This window comes from Castor canadensis, chromosome 3, assembly GCF_047511655.1.
Source record: "Castor canadensis chromosome 3, mCasCan1.hap1v2, whole genome shotgun sequence".
Taxonomy (NCBI): domain Eukaryota; kingdom Metazoa; phylum Chordata; class Mammalia; order Rodentia; family Castoridae; genus Castor; species Castor canadensis.
The window spans coordinates 186,876,400-186,900,940 of NC_133388.1; the positions used below are offsets into that span (position 1 = coordinate 186,876,400).

The window sequence follows — 24,541 nt, forward strand, 5'->3', positions numbered from 1 at the left end:
TGATAGTTGTCAAGATAGGAGGATAGATTTAATTTAGGTTTATTAGCTTGATTTGTAATGCTCAAATATTTAGACATACAGTATAAGGGCCTCTGTTTGCACACTTGTCTTAGGTCCTGCAAATATCAAGAGCAAGCATGCTGAAAGCTGTCCTTGGAAATTGATTGTCAAAGTAAATAGCAATGCTTCTCAAATCATAGCCCACAGAAAACGATTTGGAGAGATGTTAATAGGTGCTCCATGAAAATAAAAGACTTGTGATAAGTGATGAATATTTACCACACTGCTATCTGTTGTATACCTAGCCCTCTCTTGCTGGCAACCACTATTACTGCCATTTTGGATGTTGTACTAGTAGGGCCAGTATTATTTTCCACATTTCATTGCAGGTATATATTACTGATTTAAATTATCATATTTATTTATCTATCACTCCACTAAAATGCAAGGTCTAGGAGAGGGCAAACACTGGCTGTCTTGATGGCTTATTTTTTGCAGTGCCTAGAACAGTATTTAGCAATAGGAACCATTGAATAAACATGTGTACAAAAAAGTCATAAGGTAAATTATTTTTGTATATACTAAAGACTTACCAACAACTGTGTTTTGTTGTTGTTGCTGTGTTTATTTCTTTCTTTTCTGTTTTTTGAGGGTTTTTTGTTTTGGTTTGTTTTGGTTTGGTTTGTTTGCAGTGCTAGAGATCAAACCCAAGACTTCATGAACTCTAAGCAAGTGCTCTTCCATGGAGCTTCATCACCAGCCCCGCCAACTTGTTTTTACCATAATTGGATGGATGAAGTTGCAGACTGGGTACGCCAATGTTTACTTACTCTCCATACTCAAGCACAGCCGCAAGCAGGAAGTTAACACCCCCGCCAAAACACTAAGAAATTCAAAAATCCAGTCACTCTCCATGCTGCCTTCTTGCTATCTGCAGGATGTTAATAAGCACTCTCAGGAAAAGGATCTGATGCTCAAAAATAAGATTGGAAACCTCTGCTTATCTCATTTAATCCTCCGTGGGAAGTCCTACTGCATTTAATAGAGTTGTAAACAGAGATTCAGAGAAGTCAAGTTTCTAGTGAAATTTGCACAGCCACTAAAAGATAGGATGGATTTTGAAAGCAAACAGTTCAGCTCTTGAGCATTAAATTTTAACTTCTATACTCTTTTGTACAATATGAGTTTGTTAGTGTCACCTTCATTAACTGACCAATCAGGAGTTCATGGTGTTACCCAAAGAAAACAAGAATTAATTATTTCCAATTTGAGAACCTTTGTCTTAGTAACTTCTATTGACAACTTCCCCTGGTCCCAACCACATTCTCATTCCCAGCTCTCCCCAAACCGATGCCTTTGTCAGATGTTTTGGGGTAATCATTACTCTGATATCCTTTAGGAAACATCTATGCCAAGATTAATCTCTGTGTCCCTAACTGTGTGGCTGACACAGAGCAAACACTCATTTCACATTGAATGAAGAGGAAAAAGCTAAATGGATGAATGAATGAGTGAAGAAACACACTGTAGCTGGGTTTGAAGCATGGCTCTGCAACTTACTACTAATGAGATCTCATGTTAACATCCTAACTACTTTAGGCTTCACTTTTCCACTTTACCAATGCAGACAATAATTATTCTACCTTCCTGGCAGGACTTTTGTATAGAAGAGATGAGATAATAATAGCAAACGCTTAGCATTTCCTGTGTGGCAGACATGCTCTAAACACTTTGCATATTTAATTAATAGGAAGGTAGCAGTAGCATTTACCATCCTCAGAAAAATGCAGGCCAACAGGTTCCACGTGTTGCCCAAAATCACTCCATTTATAACTGAAAAGAACTAGACTTAAACTCAGTTATTTGTCTACAAATTCTCTGCTTGCTATCCGCTGTCCACACTTCTAATAACATTTTATCAACTATAAAACACTACTCAAATAAAAGAACTCTGGTTATTACCCTTTTTTCAAAGAATAGATATGTTTCCTCAGCTTTGGACATCCAAATCTCACCCTGATTGCTCACAAATCTCTGTAGATTCTGTTCTCTTTCAGTCAGTAACTAGAATTTTGATTCTGAGAGAAGCAGATACTTTTCCCTGCTTCACTAAGCTTGCTGTTGAACCTGTTAGCTGAGTCAGGCTTTGTTTTCATTTTTCGCTCCACCTAGCCCAGCTTCAATTGCATACATCTAGGTTTTCATGAACAAAAGGATTCCGAGACCGTCTGGTTGCTTATTACAGACTGCATCCTGACTTTAGCCATCCCCTCAAGTACCACTGCATCCCCAGAAGCAGTGTGTCTACAGCCTCATTGATTGAAACCAGCCAGATGTTTGGAAATTGAGATGCTTGCCCGTGCTGCCGCCAAGGAGCCTCCATGATGTGAATTCCTGATGGCAGCAGGGAGGAGAGGGAGGAGGGGAAAGCCCCATAAAATGAGCAAACAATAAAGAGATGATTATAGGTGTCTCACTTCGGTGCTCGGGTTGGTAGCTGAGCATACCTGAATGGAGTTTTAAGCATTAGTAATGAATTTAGTTCTCCCATTTGGGAAATGGTGGTGTCAGCTTTCAGTATAACAAAGATGATATTACTTACAAACAAAAATTGGGGAATTGGAGAAACAGAGGTGCTTGACCCTCAGAATGGAGACATTTGTGATGACGGTGACTTTTGAGGAAGCAGCACACTTTGTAGGAGAGGCTAGGAGTCAGGTGCAGATGCTAGTTCAGCCATGGCCAACTGTGTGAACTTGAGAAGACACTATTCTAAGTTCAGTTTTCTCCTAGCAACATGGAAAATATGCATCAGTCGTAAACGGGTTGTGAATATAATAGACTCTCTATTTATGTGGTTATACTCTAAAGCTAAAAGGAAGGATACAAAGGAGTCAAGGTTAAAAGGAAAATAGATGTGGTGGAAGTTAATTAAGCTAGCAGTGACTAAAGCCAGTCAATTTCAAACACCTGTTTGTTTCACTGACTATGCCACTCTGGCACTATTTTTCTTCCTACATTTGCATAGATATTTTCTGTTTATTTTTTCTTTTTTATTAAGGAACAACCAGGTTCCTTAATTTTGTTGCTTCCTATTATTTCCAAATCAAAAATTCAAGTTACCCAGATTCAAGTCTCCCCTGCATTAATTGTGATTTTTGAAACTGTCATCAATTTTCTCTTATCCATTCTGTGGTTCAGTGATCTCATCCCTGAAGTAAAGATTAATAGCAATATTCTCTTACATGAATGAAGGGGATTACATGTTACATAAATACATATGCATACAGTATTAATATATGTGTGTAGTATTAATCATGGTGGCACATGCAGATGCTCAAAAGATGACTGCTATTATAGTATGTGTTATTGTTACTATAATTTCAAATATCTATCTATAACCTATTGATAAGAGTACCTAAATGGCAGGTTGCAGGGTTCATTTTGATATAATATTTGGCAATATGAAACAACATTTAATTGAGAACATTTGTACAAACATAGCACCTACGCTCATCATGTGCCCTCAACATGCAGTTCTGGGGACACAAACTTACATAAAGTAGCAGAATATGGACTGAGCCTCAGAATGCCTAAATGACCCATGGAACACTGAACTGCAAGTCAGGGCAGCCCTACAACTTGAATCCTGGAAATGTCTCTTGGCATTGCTAAGTCACAGATGTAACTTGAAAGATTTGATAACCAAGGTCTGTCTAGATGTGAGTCTGCCCTATCTTTTCTGATTCTTTTTAATGCATATCCTTCACACCCTAAGCTCTAGTGTTTGGAATACTTAAAATCCCTCAATGCACTCTGCTATTCCCTCCCAACCTTTGCACGAGCAGGTGAGACTACTAGGACAACTTCTCCCTCTGTTAGACTCTCACTTCCAGCCAGCTGTATAAGAGTTTCAGTTTATGTGGTGTCCACACTGCCTCACCCTGAATTGACCACATGGCCCCTGGGTTCAGAGTCTAAGTAGACTAGTACCTTCTATCATTGTCCTAACCATGGAATCCCTAGTAAGAACTTTCATTGCCTTGGTCCCTCAAGTAGGACCAGATCCTTCCAACTCTAGATCACAAACTCAGGGTCTGTGGACCACCTTTTAATGTGATGCTGAGCCTCAGTATCCAGTCAGGTATGGCTTGGATCAGAGGAAAGAAGTCACATATTCAACCGGTGCAGTAGACTCAGCTTGGGTTGGGTATGGATGAGGTCAACAGAGCCGGAAATGACCTCAAGTAAAGCATTTATTTTCAATGACCCTGTAGAGTTAATTTCTGTTTTTCTAAAAACAGGATTTTAGAGATGAAAATGCATATGACTCTGGGAGCCAAGCCTCAAGAGCACCCCACAAGTCAATGGGAGGAATTCTAGTTCCTTGGTCCTGCAACCTGGCTCTTTTCTCCAGGCTCATGGGAGTCTAAAATGGACAATAAACTGCAAACACTTTGAAAAGCAGTTCAGTCTCATGGCTCTACTTTCTTTTGTAGTGTCATGTGCCTTTGAAAGAGCTGGGGTCAAAAGAACTGTTTGCTTCTAATTGTCTCAATAAATTTTGAAAGTGTTATTACATTGTAGTGATTAAGAACTGGCAAGAAGAGATGCAATAAGATAAGATCATGGCCATGAAGCTTAATAGTCCTTAGCTGATTGTCAGTGTTTTTTCAAAGAAGGAATTATTCTACCCAGGACTCTAAAACACCCAGATTCAACAGCACTTTATATCTCCTGCTATAAAATTCTTGGACTGGAGCAGCTGCCAGCTGAAGTGAGGATTGAACAAATAAACACTGGGGTTCTGATCTCTACACCATAGCCCGCCTGACCTGTGAGCCCAAAGATACATAGAAAAGATCTCTCTGCAAAGATATGTGACCTTTCACACCCTTTGAAATACTCTCTGTTCTTGTTACCTAATACCTTCTTCCTTTCCCTTTCTTTGTCCCTCCCTTTCATTTTCCTTTCTTCCTTCCCTCTTTCATTTATTCTTTTCTCCCTCCCTTCTTCCTTCTTCCTTCCTTCTTTCCTTTTTTCCTTCCTTCCTCCTTTCATTTCTTCCTATGGAGCAGTTAATAGAAAAATGCTAGAATGCAAAACCATCTCCCATAGTTATCAATGGAGTCTTTTGAACCTAGGATTCTGTTTAATGAGTGAAGTATAATGACAACCGTGCATATACTTAATACCTGCTGTATACAAGAACCAGCGTTGGTACTTTAGTGAAGTCATATCATTTAATCCTTCCTTGCATGGTGGTAGTTAATATTCCTACAATATAGAGGAGGAAACTGAGTCTGAGAAGTTCTTAAATTATTTCCATTACATCACACAGTTATGGAATGGTCACATCCATTTAACAGTATGAATGGAGGACCCATTTAATGGTCCATTGATTGATTTCCAAATCCCTACAATCCCTATAAAAGTAAATTTCAATGATGAAAGAAAAGCACTTAAATTCAAAGATGTTTCCAGGAAAGAAGATGCATGAGATTTCCTCAAGAGTTATGTTTTATTGAGTAACAGCAAATGTTGTTAAACTGGATGAAATGTATAGTATATTCTACAAAAATCTATTCTCTCTTTGTAACCCATTAACTAGCATTTTTCTATTAACTGCTCCATAGGAAGAAATGAAAGGAGGAAGGAAGGAAAAAAGGAAAGAAAGAAGGAAGAAGGGAGGGAGAAAAGAATAAATGAAAGAGGGAAGGAAGAAAGGAAAATGAAAGGGAGGGACAAAGAAAGGGAAAGGAAGAAGGTATTAGGTAACAGTTGCCATTCTTCTTAGTTTTGAGCATTTTCCTGGCAGCACTATTGCTCTATCACTCCAAGTATTAGCAAAGGTGGGAGAAGGGTTTCTGATACTTTTATGTCCATGGTTCAGGTCTCCTTTTATATTCAAAGGATTTCCAGAAAAGAACATGGTGCTTTGATGAAGCAAATGTTACATGCCAGTGGAATTGGTTTTTATGTACAGAATATGGGAAACATCAGCAACATTACATGACAATATAAAGCAATAAGTAGTGACAACAAAATCAAAAACCAAGAATCCATGAAGTATGAACATGCCTGGCCATTCAAAGACATTCAAAACTATTATTGTTTAGAAGAGATCAAGCAAATACTGTAAGTGGAAGTTATCTGATTTCTTAGGTCTCACTTGATGCTAGATTATAATTGTTTTATGGTTGCATCTAGCCCTTGCAAGCACAATGTACAGAATCCTCTTCAGGGGACGTATAAAAAGGACAAAGCTGAATAATACTCACAGTGAAAAATTAGTCAGGAAAGAGCTGAAGTCTGATGCAGAACCAAGTAATAAAGTGCTACATCTGAGGTTTAAATCCAAGAAAATGATTTTCTGGAGTGGGCAATGGTCTAGGTAACAGAGAATGAAAGCAGCTTATCTGTGAGGTGCTGAGCCTATTCAAAGACAGCGGGGACCCATGGAAAGACCTCTGGGCTTGGGCAATGCCACTAAAGCCTTGGTTCTTCTGTCCCATCATTTATCAATCTACATTGTTGTCTACTTCCTCACTGAAGACTACATTCCTATGTGGCATGAATAATTTCTGATTCACCTGTGGGTATCCAACTCTTACAGAGTACATGGAACTGCATTCCTACTCAAATGTTGGCAAAGGAATAGACACTTGGGGTTTCTTCCATACACTTATCCTTCCACTGTTAAACTCTAAAGTATGTAAGACCCAGAAAGAGACTTTCTTTGTATCTCTCAGTTCCTTAACCTAAATGATAAAATTTAATGCAGTATCCATTGCTGGGAAGAACAGTTGATTAAGCAAATTTCCCACTGAATATAATAACTACCATTTTGACAATTTGACTTTCCTCAAATATAAGGTGATATGCCTTGCATAAGACATTGTTTGGGGAATAGAGCCAAGATTAGCAGGTTGTACTGTGTTCCCAAATTAGCAGGCTAGTACCCCCATCAGGACTGTGAAGGTCTTCTTCACATAGAAGAGCTGGGGCTGGAGAACATATGGCTGAAATAAAAGTGTCCAGAAAACTTGCAGCAGTTGCACCAAGGAAATATATTTCATATTCTTCTCTTGATTAGCATTCTAATGGTTTCTGACTCGGGTCTAACAGCTTGGAGAGAATATTACAGGCAATTGTGTAAATAATACAGGGTTTTTTTTTTCAGTGTGTCCAAATGTATAATTAAATGGATAATGTTACAGCTCCCCAAACCCACTAAGGCCTGCTGCCTAAGTGGAGAGCTTTTGAAATTTCATCCAATACATGGTTACATGATATATTGCTTTTATGGCCCGCTGGGCAAATGACTAGTGGTTTGGAAAGGGGCTGAATGCATATTTATAGTGGAAAGCACAATAATGTCTGAAGGGCCAGTAAAATTGCACTAGTAAATAACATGAATTATACAGAAGCATCTTTTAATGTATCTGAACTTTTCTGATGCAGGATGTACATCAACACAAATGCACATCATCTCTTTAATGTTTGCAGGTATGCTTGCTCCAAATTCTATGCAATCAGATGTCAGGGTTAACAAAATTTGAAGAAGAATTTCTATTTCTGAAATCCCTCTGCTATATTTGACATCTCTGGAATTCTCAGGCAATGCAATTTCCATAATCAATAAAATGTGACTGCTCTTGAACCCACATTTCTGTGTCTGTGTCCAGCCTTTTGCTCACACATCCAGCAGAAACCTCCAAAAATGAGGACAAATCAATGGAACTTCTGATTCTTTGAAGGTCATGATGACAATTGGTCTGGATGAGAGATTCCTGTGCTATGAACATTGAAGATTTTAGAATCCAAAGCCTTGGTGGTTGCCCTTCTCCATCACACTGCTGTGCAATCTCTAGAAAGCCTCTGCATCTCTCTGAACCTGTTTCATAGTCTATAATCCCTTCTGTGCACAGGTTTTTAAAAATTATTATTGAATGAGGTAACAGACATGAAAAATTTTGGTTCATAATGTATAATATTAGCACACAGTAAACAACTTGAAAAATAACTGTTTTATTCATGAATTTATTATTTGGTAAATATTTTGGACATGAGAGCAGATCAAGAACTGTGCTAGGAAGTGAGGATAAAACAATAAGAAAGAGCTGCTCTACAGGAGTGTATAATTTAGTGGAAAATAAAAAAGATTAAATAATTCAAAAATGTAGCACATTATAATGAGGAAAGTAAAAAAGGATGTGATTGGTGAGATGAAGCATCTACTTCAATCCTGAATATGGGGTTGAGGTTGTTACAGAGGTTTGATAAGGGAAGTTTCAGGGAAATATGACAGATCAACAGGGATCAAGCTCCAGACTTCAGAAAGGAAAAGAAGAGAGAAAGGAAAGTTTTCAAGATGAGACAAGCACCCATGGAAAAACTTGGTCTTGGGCAAAGAAGAGCTGCAGAGTGGTTGCCAGGGAGAATGAGTTGGAGAAGGATGGGTGATAGGAATGGTCAGACTGTAGAAGGACCTGAAAGGCCTGTCAAAAGGAATGCCCCAACATCCTGGGCTTCAGGCATCGCTTCCAACATTCTGCTGAATACCCATGGCTAGTTTCCCAAAAAGCCTGAATTCCCTTATATTCTTCCCTCTCCTAAGCCTGGTAGTCAGCAGCTGCCTCTCTTCAAGCCAGGCAACATGACTCTTCTTAGGTAATGCTCCCCCCATCAGCTTTTTTGGAGATTAGAAAGGGTTCTGTTTCAAATACACTTGAAGTGTAATATAAGAAGTACCCCCACCTGGGAAAAGGAGAGCCAAAATCTCCATACACTTCCTAGCTTAATCCCTTTGTCTTTTTCAAACTGAGAGCACTACCTATTAATGAGTCTGGAAATCAAGGTAGTGGGCTTTGATCATACTACTTTAGAAAGGATAGGGCAGGATAGGGTAGGGTAAGATAGGGTAGAGTAGAGTAGAATAGAACAGAACAGAACAGAACAGAACAGAATAGAATAGAATGAAAAAATAGACTTCTTGGCTTTAAAAATACTTTATTTCAATTATATGCTTTTGTACATGTGTGTGCATTCAATGGGTTATAAGGTAAAATGAATTACTTGGTGTGACTCTATCTCCATAATTTGAAAAACATCACTTTCACTGAAGAAATATAGGGTTTAGCCAACTAGGTTTTGTGAAACATAATGCTTTTAGATATTTCACAAAATAAAATTAATGCTAGCACTTATTTTCTCCTGAAATATAATTATATTTTAAGACCACAAAAATCAAAATGCATGTATATAATTTTGTTTGACACTGTACTATAAGAAATTGTAGGCTTTCCCAGAAAATAAAAAGAAATTGTTGAACTGGATGTGATGGTGTTTGCCTGTAAGTCCAGCACTCAGAAGGCTGAAACAGGAAGAGCTAGAGGTCAAGGCTTCATAGTGACACCCTGTCTCCATTGTGTGACTCTTGACACAAGAATTGCTAGAAGCACTATATAGGTAATCGTTACAGACTCTCTATCATTTCAACACATTCTATGTTTCCATGTTTATTATTCCTCAAACATTTACATCCTCAAATTTTAGAAGTTTTATCTTTTTTCTGTAGCCAAGAAATTTGAGGAAATTTTTCATAGTTATTACAGACTTAGGGAAGAGCTCAGTGAATATTCAATTGATTTATTTTTAAGTGAGATTGCTGAGATTTGTGACCATGAAGCACCTTACCTAAAAAAATGACAAAATAGTTATTGTGTGTTGAGAACTTACCATATGCTTGCTGCTTAACTAAGCAGTTGATATACATCATAGCTAATTCTCATAAGGTAGGCAATATTTTCTTCAGATTACAGATGTGAAAATTTTGACCCTGGGAAGTACAATAACAAAAATAAGACTAAGATTAATGCCCCATGTTATCCAGTGAATGAATGGTGGGACAGGAACTCAAATCTAGGTCTGTTATATTCCAAGCCTGCAGGTGGCAGACTGTCATGACTCTTTTATTTCCTAAAAGTGGAAGGCACCTTTTTCCCTGCTTCACCCTCATCACTGCCTCTCCCCTATATTCATTGTTCTTTACAGGAAAATCAACAGCTCTGACATTTTAGTTCTTATATGTCTTTGAGTCCATAAGCATGGTATTGGCTTTGCTATGAACTAGTATGAGTACACTTCACTGCTTGAAAAAAAGTTCAGCTTCACAGAAACTGGTTTGGTGAAACAAGAATCAGATTCTAAGAACCTTTAGTTTGGAAAGTTGTATCATTCAAAGATTCCCTGAAGACAAAGACGAATAGTAAAATGACTCACATATTTCCTATACAATATTTTTAATTCTAAAAGACTTTTTGCATTACCAATTTTCTTTAAAGGGTACTCCAGGCAAGAATGAGAAAGAGCCCAGGAGTGGGCTGAAGCCAAGATGAAGAAGAAAATACTATTTGAATTTGCTATTATTTTCTCATCTATTTTTTACCATTTCTACTTAAATCCCCACAAGATGACCTATGCCAAATTCTCTGAAATTAAATTCTAGTTTTGTACTTAGCAGGTTCTTCCAGGCTAGCCAGAGGTATTATTTACAGCCCTCCTGTGCTCCTATAGTAAGCTCTGAAAAGATAAGAGAAATATAGCATATGGTAACATTGGTGTCTCTCTTACATGTCTTCATAGCCCATAGAACTATCCTTTTCTCTATCATACAGACTTATAAAACATAATAGATTTACAACAATAATACAATAATAAAAAATAAAGTCAATTATGAAACTAAGAAAAAACATAATAGATTTACAAAATCAATAATTCTGTTTTTAAGGTCAAAAGTACTATAATTTTGCAACAAGACAGCACTTAAAACTCATGAAAACTGTCTCACGAGAAACTGTCTCAAGAGAGAGGTGTCCAAGTGTTAGGGAACGAATGTGCTTCCCTCCTCATATTGATGTGTTGAAATCTCAACCCTCAATGGAATAATAATAGGAAATGAAGCTTTTGGGAGGTGATTATGTCATGAAGATGGAGTCTTCATGAATGGGATTAGTGCCTTCAGAAACAAGAGCTCTCTCAGCCTGCTGACATATGAGGACACAGTAAGAAGGTGGAGCTATGAACCATGAAACAGCAGACATCGAGTCTGATGATACCTTGATCTTGGGTTTCCCAGCCTCCACAACTTAAGTTATGAATCCCACCCAATATATTGAATTTTTTGTTGTAGAAGCCCAAGCAGACTAAGACACTAAGAATCTACTAACATAATTTGTCTCAGATCTCATTATTCATGAGAGCCTCTTGCTTCGAAACACCAGAAGGCCCTTGGAACCATCCCTAGTTTCCCAATTAGTTAACTGCACCCCATAAAGGAGAAGGGACTGAGAACATTCAGCCAGAGCAAAATAGAGAAAACAGAGCCTCAATTGCCATGGTCCCTGAAACTTACCACCTAGATTTTTGGTCACACTTCATCTTGACATACAGCTAAGACTTAGATCTAAATTATAGACTTTATTTCTAGTTATTCCTGGTTTTCTAGCACTATAACAACACTCTAAAAATAGGAAATAAATTCTAAATGTGGTCACCATGGTTCTTGCAGTGGAATGAACAAATTCTACAGAGTGTTTAAATAGAGGAGGTCTCTGAAGACAAAAACAATTAACACCAATTTACACTAAGAAAATGCATTTAGCCAGTATTTGCTAAATTAAGGGAAATCTGGTTTTGTTGGCACAAAAATTTAAGTGATACTGGCTGAGTGGCCGGGAGAAGGAAAATTTCCATGACAACTAGCTACAATAACCTTTCTCCTCAAATAAGAATCTAGAGTCTCTTCTCCTTCATCATGCCTCTGTTAGTCAGCTTTCCATTGCTGTGACAAAATACCTAGAAAAACAACTTAAAAGGAAGAGTGATTAATTCTGCCTCATGGTTTCAGAGGTTTCATCTATGGCTGTGTGCCCCTATCCCTCTGGGCCTATGCTATGGTGAGGCAGAGAGTGAGTGATAAAGCAAAGCTGCTTGCCAGGGACCTGGAAGTAACACAGAGAGAGGAGAGGTGGGAACCCTAATTCCCCTTTCTTACACATGCTCCCAATGATTTAACTTCCTCCCAACTGGACCCCATCTCCTTAAGTTTCTACCTCTTCCTAATAGCACCATCAGCTGGGGCCCAAGCCTTCAACACATAGATGCTGGAGGAAGAGCCCAACCATAACAGTCTCCTTTTTAAATAAATTTCAACTTAAATTAAGTTGTACCTAACCATAAGATTTGGAAAGTTGGAAAAATTGAGTAAATATTATCACAAATATGTGGGTGATTCTTTTTGTCTTTCCATTTTGTGTTTCTGTCTAGTCTGGTTCAGTCAACATGACTAGCTCACTCCCCTCAGAATTTGCTCAAGCAAAGAAAAACACAAATAGCAATGAGCTCTGTGCTCTAGAAATAATCAAATCCATCTTCTTAATTCACTTTCCATTGAAGGCCCTATAAGTACTGATTTAAGCAACTGTAACAGGTTCATTCAGGCCAAAAAAATAGCCTAATGCTTCAAAAGTGTTCAAGAATGGGGACACAGAGCTACAGAAAACCAAAGGGAGACACCAGTACTTCTCTGTGACTGGAGAATTCTGTTAACAGGAGGCTCCATCTGGCTGTGGTAGACAGGTGCAAGAACATACACACACGCACAAGACAAGTGTACACATACAGAGGTTCTACGTATTTCATCTGGCATGGGTGCCCCTACCATGGTCGTTTCTGTTAATGATCAGATGCTCCTTTGAACTCAACTCTGAGAAGAGTTGTTCATGAGGGAGGCCAAACCCATTAGACCCAGCTCTTCAGTTTCAAGTGCTTTTCAGTTAACACATACAGGAGACATCATTGAACTTACCATCAAAGGACATAGCAAGGAATTTGCTAAAAGAAGCATCTTGTTAGCTTCAGAAGGTATGCTAAGACTTGTATTATTGAACTAGATAACATCAAGTCATTTGGGGTGGTGGTGAATGTTTTAGGTAAATCCTTTATGTAATTGACTTTTTTTTTTCAAAAGGATCATAAACTCATAGGTGAGGTGCAGGTGCTCACTAAAGAACTGCATATAGTCATCAGGAAAGCATAAAGTATAAACTAGTGACAAATTACAAATAAGCACATTCAAGACCTCAAACCATGTAACAAATTATGATTTTCAAGATTAAATAATGAGAGTGTTTTTACTTTTAAAATAGAATGCACTGAACTGGAAACTGGGCATTATTAATGTTGTTAATGATACTTTTATTATTTTTTTTTTAGTCTATGCTCCCATTCCCTCCCCATCACCACTCCCATTCTTATTATTCTGACCCTTATGAAAATGACAGTACATATAACCAAATTTTATACTTCAAGAACTTTAGCTTTCAATTACGAGTTCTGTCTTATCCTTAATAGACTGAGTTCCAAATAATAATATGTCCTTTCTTGCTTCACATGAGCTACATTCAACTTTTCTGAAAACTAAGTGAGTAAATGGGTTATTAAATATTGACTTATCGATGGCAGGAAAGAAAACCTAAGTCTACTGTGAAGTGTGTCTGATATGCAGATGCTTCTGGTATGGTATAAAACTTTTTATTAACACTCTAGACATCTAGTTATTGCTCCCATTTTATGTTGAGTGAAAAGGCTCAAAGAGTTAACATTGTGCAATAATGAAAGCTTGTTGCCTACCAAGATTGGTTCTTTCCATTCTAATACTAGGAAAGGAAATGAGAGTAAGAGGAAGCAAGAGCCACAGAAACTCAGCCAAGCTGCCTACTGGACAACATTTCCAGATGCCAAGACCCAGGGTTTCACAGCATGAAAAGCTGAACTTGACAGAAGCTCTGAAACTTTTGTACTCAGGACACTGGTTATGAATTCCGTTTTTCTTTCAGCATCGTCTTTTTTGTTTTGAGCTGCTCATGATCAAATCAGGTTCTCACACATGCTAGGCAAGTGCCTTACCACTAAGCCACCCCAGCCCTCACCCTCCTCTTTATCTAAAAGGTGGCAGAAAGCCCATTCGGCATCATGGTCTCCTAACTTTGCTCAAAATCAAGTCAGAAGCAGCCCCATCTCCTACTTCTGCTCCACGTATACCTAAATAGCAATTTCTGCCCTCTGTCACTGTTGGTGTCAAGCAGCCATACCTGAACAATCCATAAACTTCCTCACTTTAAAGTATGTAGCTAGGGTGATATGGAAGAGGAACATCAAAAAGCCAAGCAACATTTATGATTTATGTAAATCAACCATAAATATAGTGTCCAATCCATATTTTATATCATGTTGATTTTTTTTTAATTTCATCAAAAAAATATATTGTGGTATAATTATTCTCACATATAATTTTGTCTAAAGGACTGAAAGGGTAGCACTTTCTCAACTGCAGACAAAAGTAGGAAGATGAGATGACCTGCATGTTCTAAAATTAGGCTGTCATGATGGTTGTGCAACCCTGTGAATATACTAACCAACAGAATGTGAAAAAGAAGTCCAACTCATGCATGTAATCCCAGCTACTCAGAAGGCAAATATGGAGAGAATCATGGTTCGAGGCCAGTCCACATAAAAAGTTAGCAAGATCTCATTTCCACAAATAAGCTGGGTGTGGTGGTACATGCCTGTAATCCCAACTGTGAGAAAGGCAGAAGCATCGGTAGGAAGACTGCAGTCTGAGGCCAGCTCCAGGCAAAGAGGCAACGCCCTGGGAAGAAATAATCTAAAAGAAAAAAATTAAAAGCCAGAGGTTAGAGATGTGGTTCAAGTGATAGAGTACTTATCTAGCGCATACAGGGCCCTAAATTCAAAACCCAGTTCCCATCCCTCCAAAAAAGAAAGTGGTAAAGGAGATGGAAGGAATTTTGCAGGTATAATTAAGGCTCCTAGTCAGTTGTCTTTAAATGAATCTTTAAGTGAATCAGAAGGAGATTCTCGGTGGGCCTGTGGGTTAGTGGATCGGTTCTTCTCTGGAAGGAGAGGTTAGCGCCCTCCTGCTAGCTAGGAAAAGCCATGTTGTGAATCACCTATGAACAGGAGTGGCATTTATTTGCTGAATACCTCACTACTGTAATCAAAAGGATCGGAATTCTATCAACAACTTGGGTGAACTTGAAAGTGGACCCCAACTCCCAGATGAGAAGTCAATGTAGCCAACACACTGAGTACGACCTACAAGAGTCTGCAGAGGAGACCCAGGTAAGCCACGTCTGGGCCCCTGGTCCACAGACACTATGGATAATAAACCACGGATATGTGGTTGATTGTTACACAGAATGGAAAACTATTATAACTGGTGCTGGTAAATTGCTGGTTCTGGGATTCACAATTTGCAGGAAATCAATGCCTCCTGGGTTGGGAAAGGCCAGTCCCGTGTCTCATTGGTGCATATCAAATGAAAGCCAGTCAGTAGAATGCTCTTCTCCTTTCAGATTTCCCGAGTCTTACATCTCAGTAGAGGGATCAAAAAGTGACATCATGTTTACTCATTTTACCTCTCAGAAGCCCTGTAAGCTCACTAAAATTTCTCAGACTTAAAGGTTCTCAGTTACAACTCCTGAAATGAGTAGGCATTAAGATTTTATGGACAGGTGGTAGAGTGGGGGTGGGCAAGGAGCAGACAATGTCTTGGAGTTCCCACATTGGGAACAAGAGTTCTGCCACTCATGGGAATACAAACATCTCCCCACGACCCCAACTTCATGTCCCTGCAAAACATACACAGCTCCACCATCACCGCAATGCACGCACCTCTTTCCTCTTTTCCCTCACAACTCCCACTGCTGCTTCTGAGTCTCACATGAGACTGAATGAGAAAAAAATAGCAGGGCTTCAGCTTCCAAAGTTGAATATTCATCAGAAAGAAATAATCACAAAACGTTTAGATAGAGAATCACTTTTTTTTTTTTACTAGTATGTGACTCTGAGAGGCTCTGCACAGGCACAAGACCAAGGCGTTCTGTTGGACCCCAGCCCCTGATTGTATTGAAGCATTACTGAGTGAGACTTCAAATGTAAGTCCCCCAAAGTTAAAACAGCAGGGGTAGCACATTAGTGCTAACAACACAAATTAAGGGAAAGTAATTCATAACCTTAAAACTCTACAGAATTGAGACACTAATACCTACCCCATAGTCCTGCTGTGAAGGTTAAATGAGGTAAGGGGAAAGTAAATACCATGTGACAGAATCTAAAGTGTGCACCTGCTCCTTGCATCAGCCAACCTGTTTCTGTACATATGGTTCTTCAGGATTAGAATTTTGCATTTCATATGTGATCTGTACTTTTGTCTCATCAAAACAATTACTGTTTTGGTTTGCCACTTATTAATGTATACATTTAATCTAATCACCCCCAATGAAATGCCTAACACTGTTAAGTGATATTCTGAAATTTCTTCCTCTTTATGTTGCAGTTGTTGGTAGTAACTCTTGTTATCTCTAAAATGAACAGATCTTCATACCCCGTATTATAGCTGGGCAAAAGTAAACAATGATTTCCAGGAACCCATTCTGTATTCTCTCTTATTAGAATACAAACCCCTTAAAAGCCTATTCATATATTTGGGGTTCATTTTAAAGTAAAATACCTAAGGGGATGGTCTTGCTCCTCTACAGAAAATATGTATGAAAAATAACTAACATTTGTAGTGCACTTTAGATTTTACAAAATGCTGCAAGCTTTGCAGAAACCTTGGAAGAGAAAAGGACCCAACTTTTGTTGCAGACTTACTAGAAGTCTGTCACCATTCTGGACACCTTTTATTCGTTTTCTCATCTAATCCTTGTCTCAGCCTGATGGAGGAAGTATTAACTATTACAGATTTCCAGATTAAAATGACACCTGGAAAGGTTAGACATGTAGCTATGGATTATACAGGTATTAAGTAGTTGGTCCAAAACTTGAATTCAAAACTTGTGATTTCAATATCTGGACTCTGTTTGCTGGAGGAAATGGCTGAATTTCCTTGTTAGCCTTACTTAGTCTCCTCATCTTCTATTAGCTAGAATAAGAGAAAAAGTTTATAGGAAACACACCTTAATCTTCTATCATACTATTAGTATTTCTTCATCTGGTTAGCGACATCCCTTGAAAGGAAAAGTCTATGGCTTTACCTTGACTGTGTCACTCACAACACCCACACAGGGACTAACATGATTATTTTTAAATAAAGTCTTAGAGTTTTCTAAAGAAAAAACATTTACTGAACTGTAATAGACACACATTCAAAAACAAACGCAAAACCCATCAGGAAAACTTTTTTAAAAAATTCTCTGGCTGATGGTGAATGGAAGGCAGCAGTACCAGGTGTTCAGCTGACTGGCAGATCTTAAGACAAATGCCTCCTTTGCTTGATTTAGTACAGTTTCTGTATTAATCAGGTTGAAAGAAGTAGGGAGTGGTTTAGTTACATGTGGAATTGCATTGTTCAGAAAGACATGGAACTGCTAGCATTGCACACTATGATATTCCTCTCAACATGTACTCAAGTTTGCCATTCTAGCAAGAATTATTCTTGAACAAATCATTGATTCCTTTTCAGAGGAGAACTGAAGAAACAACTGTATTTAGTAGTAGTTGTTACTAACCCAATCCCAATGAGCATTTAGAAGGCACTTCTACATCCCTGGTTTGTCCTGGTTTCTGGACCTATCACTTTAAGCAAGATCTGCTCTCTGCTAGCAAGGAGTTTTGATTCAAGGAAAGAAGACTCAAAAGAAATGCCTCCAACTAACTAGACAAAAATAATAAGCAGGATATTTAAAGCTTAGTTTTGAAGGAAAACAGGAATTTAAAACCGAAGAAGAAGGAATTCCAAATATGAGATTAGGTAGAACAAAGGCTGAGAATCCTGCAAATGTTTATTTTTCCAGTGCTGCAAGTTGAACTCAGGGTCTCACAAGTATTCTGTCACTTGAGCCATACCTCTAGCCCTTTTGTGCTTTAATTATTTTTCAGGTAAGTTCTCATGTTTTTGCTGGGGTCTGACCTGGGACCTCAATTCTCCTACCTACAGTTTCCTGTGTAGATGGGATCACAGGTAAGTACCACCGTGCCTAGCTATTGAGATTGGGTCTCCCTAACATTTTTCCTGGGCTGGCATCCTAATCTCTACCTCCTGCTGCTGGGATTATACATGTGAGGCACTGTGCCCAATGGAAAATGTTTCTTATGTTGAGTGAATGAGGGTATTGAAGCTTAGCATACCACTAGGAAGAACAAAGTATACAAGGCAGACCAACCAAGAAATTCAGGTAGAAAAAACTTTGAAACCATGTTAAGGCATTTGAACTCTAATCTAATAGCAGATAAAAAGCCTGGGTCTTTAAGAAACAGAGATGCATTGCTAAGACTGTCCTTTCAGAAGCTGCTCCAGTGACTACGCAAAAATGAGCCAAAAGGAGGTAAATCTAGACAAAGTCAAGGTAATTATGCAGTTCCTCAAAAGTCTGCGAAATAAGTGAAATATGGTGATGGTGAGGGAAGAGGTGAACAGGAAAGAGGTTTTTAAATTCCTGTGTGAAGTGAGGTGGGGAAAGAGGTTTAGGATAAGTAGGTGTTTCTCTGGGTTGAAGAGCTAGATGGAAAGTATTGCCATTAACCAAAACATGAGCAGCAAGTTGGACAAGTCTGTTCTACCTCACGTAGTAGAGAAAAGGTTCGGTACAGTGTATGTCTTAAAGGAACATGTAAGGAAAATACAAGTGAAATAGAGATCAAGGCATGGGTGGACTTTAGCAAAAGAATTATTTAAGTGAAAAGAAGACAATATTGGGAAAGAGAATGGTGGAGTGGAAAGGACAAGGAGCCAGTGATGTGAGTTCTATTAACAATGCTACTCGTAACTCTCTGTGTGACCTTGAACAAATTAACCTCTCTGCACTTCAGTTTCCTTACACATAAAAGGTGCCATTAATAGAGCTGATGAGCCTTGTGAACTGAAAATTTGTGTAGAAGTACAAGGCCAAATACAGAAGTCTTGGGGTCACCTTATGAAGGTCCAACTCTGCCTCTACCCAGGCTCGTGGAGGATGCTCTGATACACCACTTGCTCCTCCTTTGATAATAAAGGATGTACTCTCCCAGCTGTGGAGAGCTTGCTAAGAGGCCACCCTCCAGCTGCCACAACCTCCTACAGCTGAGGAGAGCAGTCCTACCCAAAACAATGGCCCTTTGGGAAAGCTTGAATCAGGTCATAAGGTCTCATCCCTCATACTCCAACTGGAGACAACCGAGGTCATCTTATCTTCAGAGCTCCCCACAGAATGGCCCTAGGCCTCTGTGTAGATGGTTCAACTGCTCCCTCCACCCAGACTCAGTCAATGATTCCAAGGGCACTGCCTAGTATACTTGGTATCCACTAAGCCACATCTCAAAGTTTGTTTCCAGAAGAACCTAACCTGTGACAGGCTCTTACCCCAGCATGCCTAGCTTGTATAAAGTCACAAACTTATAGATTATGTCTCTTCCCCTTTCTGATAATAAATGCCACCTGTCTGTTCCATGCCAAATTCCCTAGTGCTATACTCCAAGAGATGTATCTATCTCAAATTCTCATCATTTCAACACTATTGACATTTCTAAAGTAGATAATTCTTTATAATGGGAGGCTGTCTCGAGCACTGTGGAATGTTGAATAGCAACCTTGGTCTCTAATCTCTAGATGCCTTTCCCCAAGTTGTAACAGTCAAAAATATCTCCAGATATTGCCATATAGCCCCTGGGGGCAAAACTGTCCCCATTGCAAACCACTGCCCTGTTTTATGTTACATAAATGCATGTTAGGACCTGTACCAAAGTTTCAAAAGCTATTTCTTGGCAGTGAGGACTCCCTTGAGAACACATTGTATTAGTATGAAGGAACACATTTCTAAGGACAGCATTCACTGAAGCCTTCCAATGATACCACAAAGTTATAAACCTAATCTCCTGAAAAGAAAACCCAACTTGGTACCTTTTATAAAACTCTTTATGTCACATCACTCTTTGAGAATTACCAGTTTATGGGATTACAAAGATTATGAAGAAATATGGTAATTCAGAGCACCTTTCAAATCTATAATCCAAGTACTAAATTCATGTATATTAAAAAGCATTTGCAAGAGATTTAATCTGTATATCTATTCAGGTAACTCTGGAACAAGAAGTAAAGTTTTCCAATTCCTATAGAATGAACGGCATGAAGTCCCCAATATTTTACCATTTTTAGCCATTAAGAAAAAGGTAACTTCACATGATTCAATCTAATATTCATCCAGAAATCCACTTTAACTATGGTTATAGAACACAGAATGGGAATCGTTTTCATGTAACCCTGCTTGATTACACTTGCTAGGAAAGATCTTTAGATTCCATCCAGACTCAAAAGGAAAGATTTCTATAAGCAATTAGTGCTATTTACACAATATCAAGGAAAATGATATTGCTTGCTTTGTGTTTTCTTCTCCTTCCTCTTCTTCTTCTTTTGGTTCTCCTCCTCTTCTTCTTCCTCCTCCTCCTTCTTCCTCTTCTCCTCCTTTTTCTTCATATTTTAGGAGACAAGACTATTAAAAAGTACCCTGTCAGATTTCTGGGGTAGAAGGGAAATGTGGAGAGGAAAAGATGTGTGAGAAGGGCAATGTCCCAAAAAACAAATAATGTGTTTTGTAAGGAAGTTGGTTACAAATTTGGATATGGTATAGCCCCTAACATCAAAGGCTTGTCATGAAGTAAAGAATCCAGGAAAATGAACTATTGCTTAGAAATGAGGCCAGTGCAGAAGGCTGTATGGAGTAATATGAGGACTGAAGGAAATCCTCCAATCTACCAGGAGAGCTGGGGTTAGAGAAAGAGATGACAACACAAAATTATTTTATCAGGAGAAAGAAATTTGATCTGAATTATGAGACGCAGTAAGAAGTTAATCCCACTGATAAGAGTGGTAGGATAGAGATGGCAGTTCTGTCAGAAGGAAGTAAAGAGGTAGAGAATCAAGACCTGAACCAGTCAGACATGCCTTGGAATTTAAACTAGGATAAGGTGAAAGCAAAAGCTAAAACAAGGAGGTGGTTGGTATGGGAGGGCATATTATTGTCACTGCCCATTCATGATCTCCTGTACCATGTCCTAACCCACAAAGAACCCACCATGTCCTCATTACCTTCAGGGTAAAGTATAAAACAAGCTCTTTAAAAGGAAAATGGTACCTTCATCACCGGGTCTGGTGCATCTCCCACCATCTTCCCTGGCTGCATCTCCCACCATCTCCTCATTCATTCAATTGTTCATTCAAAAAGATTTAGTCCAAAGCAATTATATTCAAGGCATGGCATGAGGTGGCCATGCAGAAAAAGAGGCATGGCTCCTGCCGGTGACTTATTAACAGGAAAAAAATTACCTTATAATATAGCCACTGTAAACTACATGTGGTTAACTAAAAGTGCTATAAGATCCTACACACAGCCTTAGTGCATCCCACTGTATTTTCTCAGAATGTCCTTATCTCCTTGGCAAACTGATAAATCACTTCCCTTCTCCATAACCCTCCTCTGCATCATTTCCTCTAGAAATCTTGCCTGAATTGCTCATTCCGCTCCCAAAACACACTGCCCTTACCTCTTGCCACACTGTTAGGTTATCGCTGCTGGCTTGTCTGCAGGTAGAATATTGAAAAGACTTAACAGCTGGTGTGAGAGGATTTCTAACTCATCCTGCCAGATGTTACTCAACACAGGGTCCATACCAGTGAACCAGTGGCATTTCTACTCTCCTTCTCCCCTCTAGACAGTGACCACAGGACTTTTGTCTTCTCCATACGTGCATTCCCACAGTCCATAGTGAGCTCTAACAATTTCCTTCAGTAAATGGAGAACTGGTTTTCTCTAATACACACACTCTTCACTTTGCCTTCTTTGTCAGGATATTACAGGAGTCAATTATTTGGAAAGTGCTAGGAAATTGACTAGTGCTCTTCTGACAAGCAGTAACTGCTTTGGGAGGGTTGAGTCTAAATAAAAATATTAGCCTGTTCTCTATTGCCTCTATTCTTTTCAGCCTCACAATGCATAAACATTTCCTAGAATAGGTGATGGGATACATACCAGATGCAGAAGCTTAAGAGAAATAAAATTATAATGAGCACTTGGGTTACTTCCTCTTACTACTTGTAAAACCTGCCATATACAAGGTCTCATTTCCTTCATGTTAAAATGTCAATTTTTCTGAGCATTTCTTTTTGAAGGACTGTGATCTACATTTTTGTACTTTGCGATTTACTTGGTTTGTTGTTTGTTTGGTTGGGTGTTTGGATGGATGGTTAGTTGAGTGTTGGTTTTGTGTTGTGTTGTTATTTGGTGTTTTAACCACTGCTACACGTTGGGAACATTTATGAATTAGCTATCAGCATTGTATGCTAACTGGGAGCCAGACATGATATGTTGCCTGATTGCAAAGACCATTCCGAGCACTTTCGCTCTGTCACTCTGGTGTGGAACTTGAGAGAAAATTTGGGGAGGGTTCATCGTGCCAGCAAAGCAGAAGTAAAGACAATCACAGCAACTTTGGCGTCCCTTATTTTCATGAGATTCATAGGGTCACAGAGACACAAGGAGTCTTGGATAAGATCATTTCAGGAGCCACCTCTAATCAACTGGTAATTGCTTCTTGGAAGTATTCCATAGGATAAGACCAACAACAATTAGTGATGTCTGCCAAGAAGATGGGTTAAAGGAGCAAATACTTATTTCAGTTCTGACCTATTCCTGCCCCTTTAACTAGATGACTGGGCTGAGAATCAAAGAGAGGTGGTGGGTGCATGATCACAAGACAGTCCCTAGTATCTGTGAGCTCGGCACTTACAGTTCATGATTTCTAGGCCATTTCTCCTCCAACACTACCCACTTTTAGCATTTAAAGTGAAGAAGTCTGGTATCTAGGGTGGAACCTCTAACAATTCCATGCTCAACAAATTTAGGCTAGGGTTTAGGAATAATATTCAAGATGCCTGATTTTGTTCTTCCTCTTACCTACCCCAGAAGCCAAAGTCACATTATAAAAGTCATTGCTGGTACTCACCCTGTAGTCCCTGTTTGACCCTTTCTCTGCATCAAAGTCCTCCCACCAGCTCCACACATAGCTCTATCTCTCCTCAAACCCCTGCTAATGAAAGGTTCATTTGGGAGGATAGATCAGCTTTTAACCTAAGGTGCTACCATCCAAACAGAAGCTTCATTTAGCAAGTAAGTGCCTAGTCCAAGCTCTGAAGAAAGCCAAACTACACAAGCAATTAGTAATTATAGTCAGTCTTTCATGGCTTTGTTAATGTAAATATATATAATATAACTGTTATATATTACTTACAGATAAATTGCATATTATAAAAACTTGCACATATATATTACTTACATATATATGTAAAATTTATATATATGTATATATATATATCAGTCACTAGATGCTTATGTTATAACAATGCATATAAGATAGTCTTTGATCAGATCTTAAATTCCTTACAATGTGAGTGTGAGAAGAAGCAGGAAAGTACGAACAGCATAGTATTTTTTAGGAACCACACACAGCCCAGGCGTTTGAGAAGCACTTGACTTGAGTCTGGAGAATCCAGAAGGAAGTGATAAAAACTACATTCTCAGAGTCACGACTTTAGCTGGAGACATTGAGCTTCTTACAAGTTCAGTTCCACTTGCAAGAAACACGCCTTTGGTGGCCCTACAGAGACTGGAGCTAGAGAAACAATCAGAGTCTGTTGCAATAGTCCAGGGAGACATGATGGACCCCACTATATGGCAGAGGTAGGTGCAGAATAAAAAGTGGATATGTTTAGCATGGAAAATCAATTTCTTCAATCCTTTCATTCTGTTTTTTATTTTATTTTTGAATTACCATATATTAATAATACAAGGGGATTTCATTGTGATAATCCCATACATGTGAACAGTGTACCTTGAACAAGTTCATCTACTACTCCATTATACTATAATAATGGGACTTGAATGTATGTGGGTGACCACCTGGGAGGACTGGCAGGAGGGGGAAGGAAAAAAGCAAAGAATACTGAGGGGTGAATAGGATGGAAATATGCTAAACATATACATATGAAGACAGCATAATGAAACCCACCAAAAAATCCCTTCATTTTGCACATAAAATATTCACAGAACCCAAGGAATATGCCCAAAGGACATACAGCCTTGATTCAGTCATGTGGATTCATTCCACACTGTGTTTAGAGCATGTGCAATGATATCCTGCACCACAGAAATCAGGGAGATCCCAAAAAAGATAAACACTTATTGGTTCTCATGCTGGTCAGTAATGAGTCCACAAGCAACTCGAAGTCAGGATCTTACTTCATTCATTTATCTTTCTTGTGATTTCCGTTCCTTTGACTTGGCCCAAGCCTATGACTCAGAGCAAGTTTTACAGTAAATGCTCAATAAATTCTTCAGTGAAATCACATTGGGTTTCAAGGATCTTTTCTGTCTGTCTTTGTTCCTGGAGCTGTGGACACAAAAGGAAGTGGTCCTTGGCCACAGGGTTC

The 24,541-nt window shown here is 38.8% G+C and overlaps 2 long non-coding RNA genes across 4 annotated transcripts in view; both read right to left on the reverse strand.

Moving 5' to 3' along the window:
* LOC141421739 (uncharacterized) overlaps window positions 1–10,730 on the reverse strand; it is a 75,542-nt gene extending 64,812 nt beyond the window's left edge. The window contains exons 1-2 of the long non-coding RNA XR_012446441.1: window positions 9,742–10,730; window positions 7,669–7,798 (exon numbers count right to left, since the gene is read on the reverse strand). This is a non-coding gene — a long non-coding RNA (uncharacterized lncRNA). The remainder of the gene's footprint in view (window positions 1–7,668; window positions 7,799–9,741) is intronic.
* A 164-nt stretch (window positions 10,731–10,894) lies between these two features.
* LOC141421740 (uncharacterized) overlaps window positions 10,895–24,541 on the reverse strand; it is a 156,299-nt gene continuing 142,652 nt past the window's right edge. For all 3 annotated transcript variants that reach the window (XR_012446443.1, XR_012446444.1, XR_012446442.1), the window contains one exon: window positions 10,895–14,728. This is a non-coding gene — a long non-coding RNA (uncharacterized lncRNA). The remainder of the gene's footprint in view (window positions 14,729–24,541) is intronic.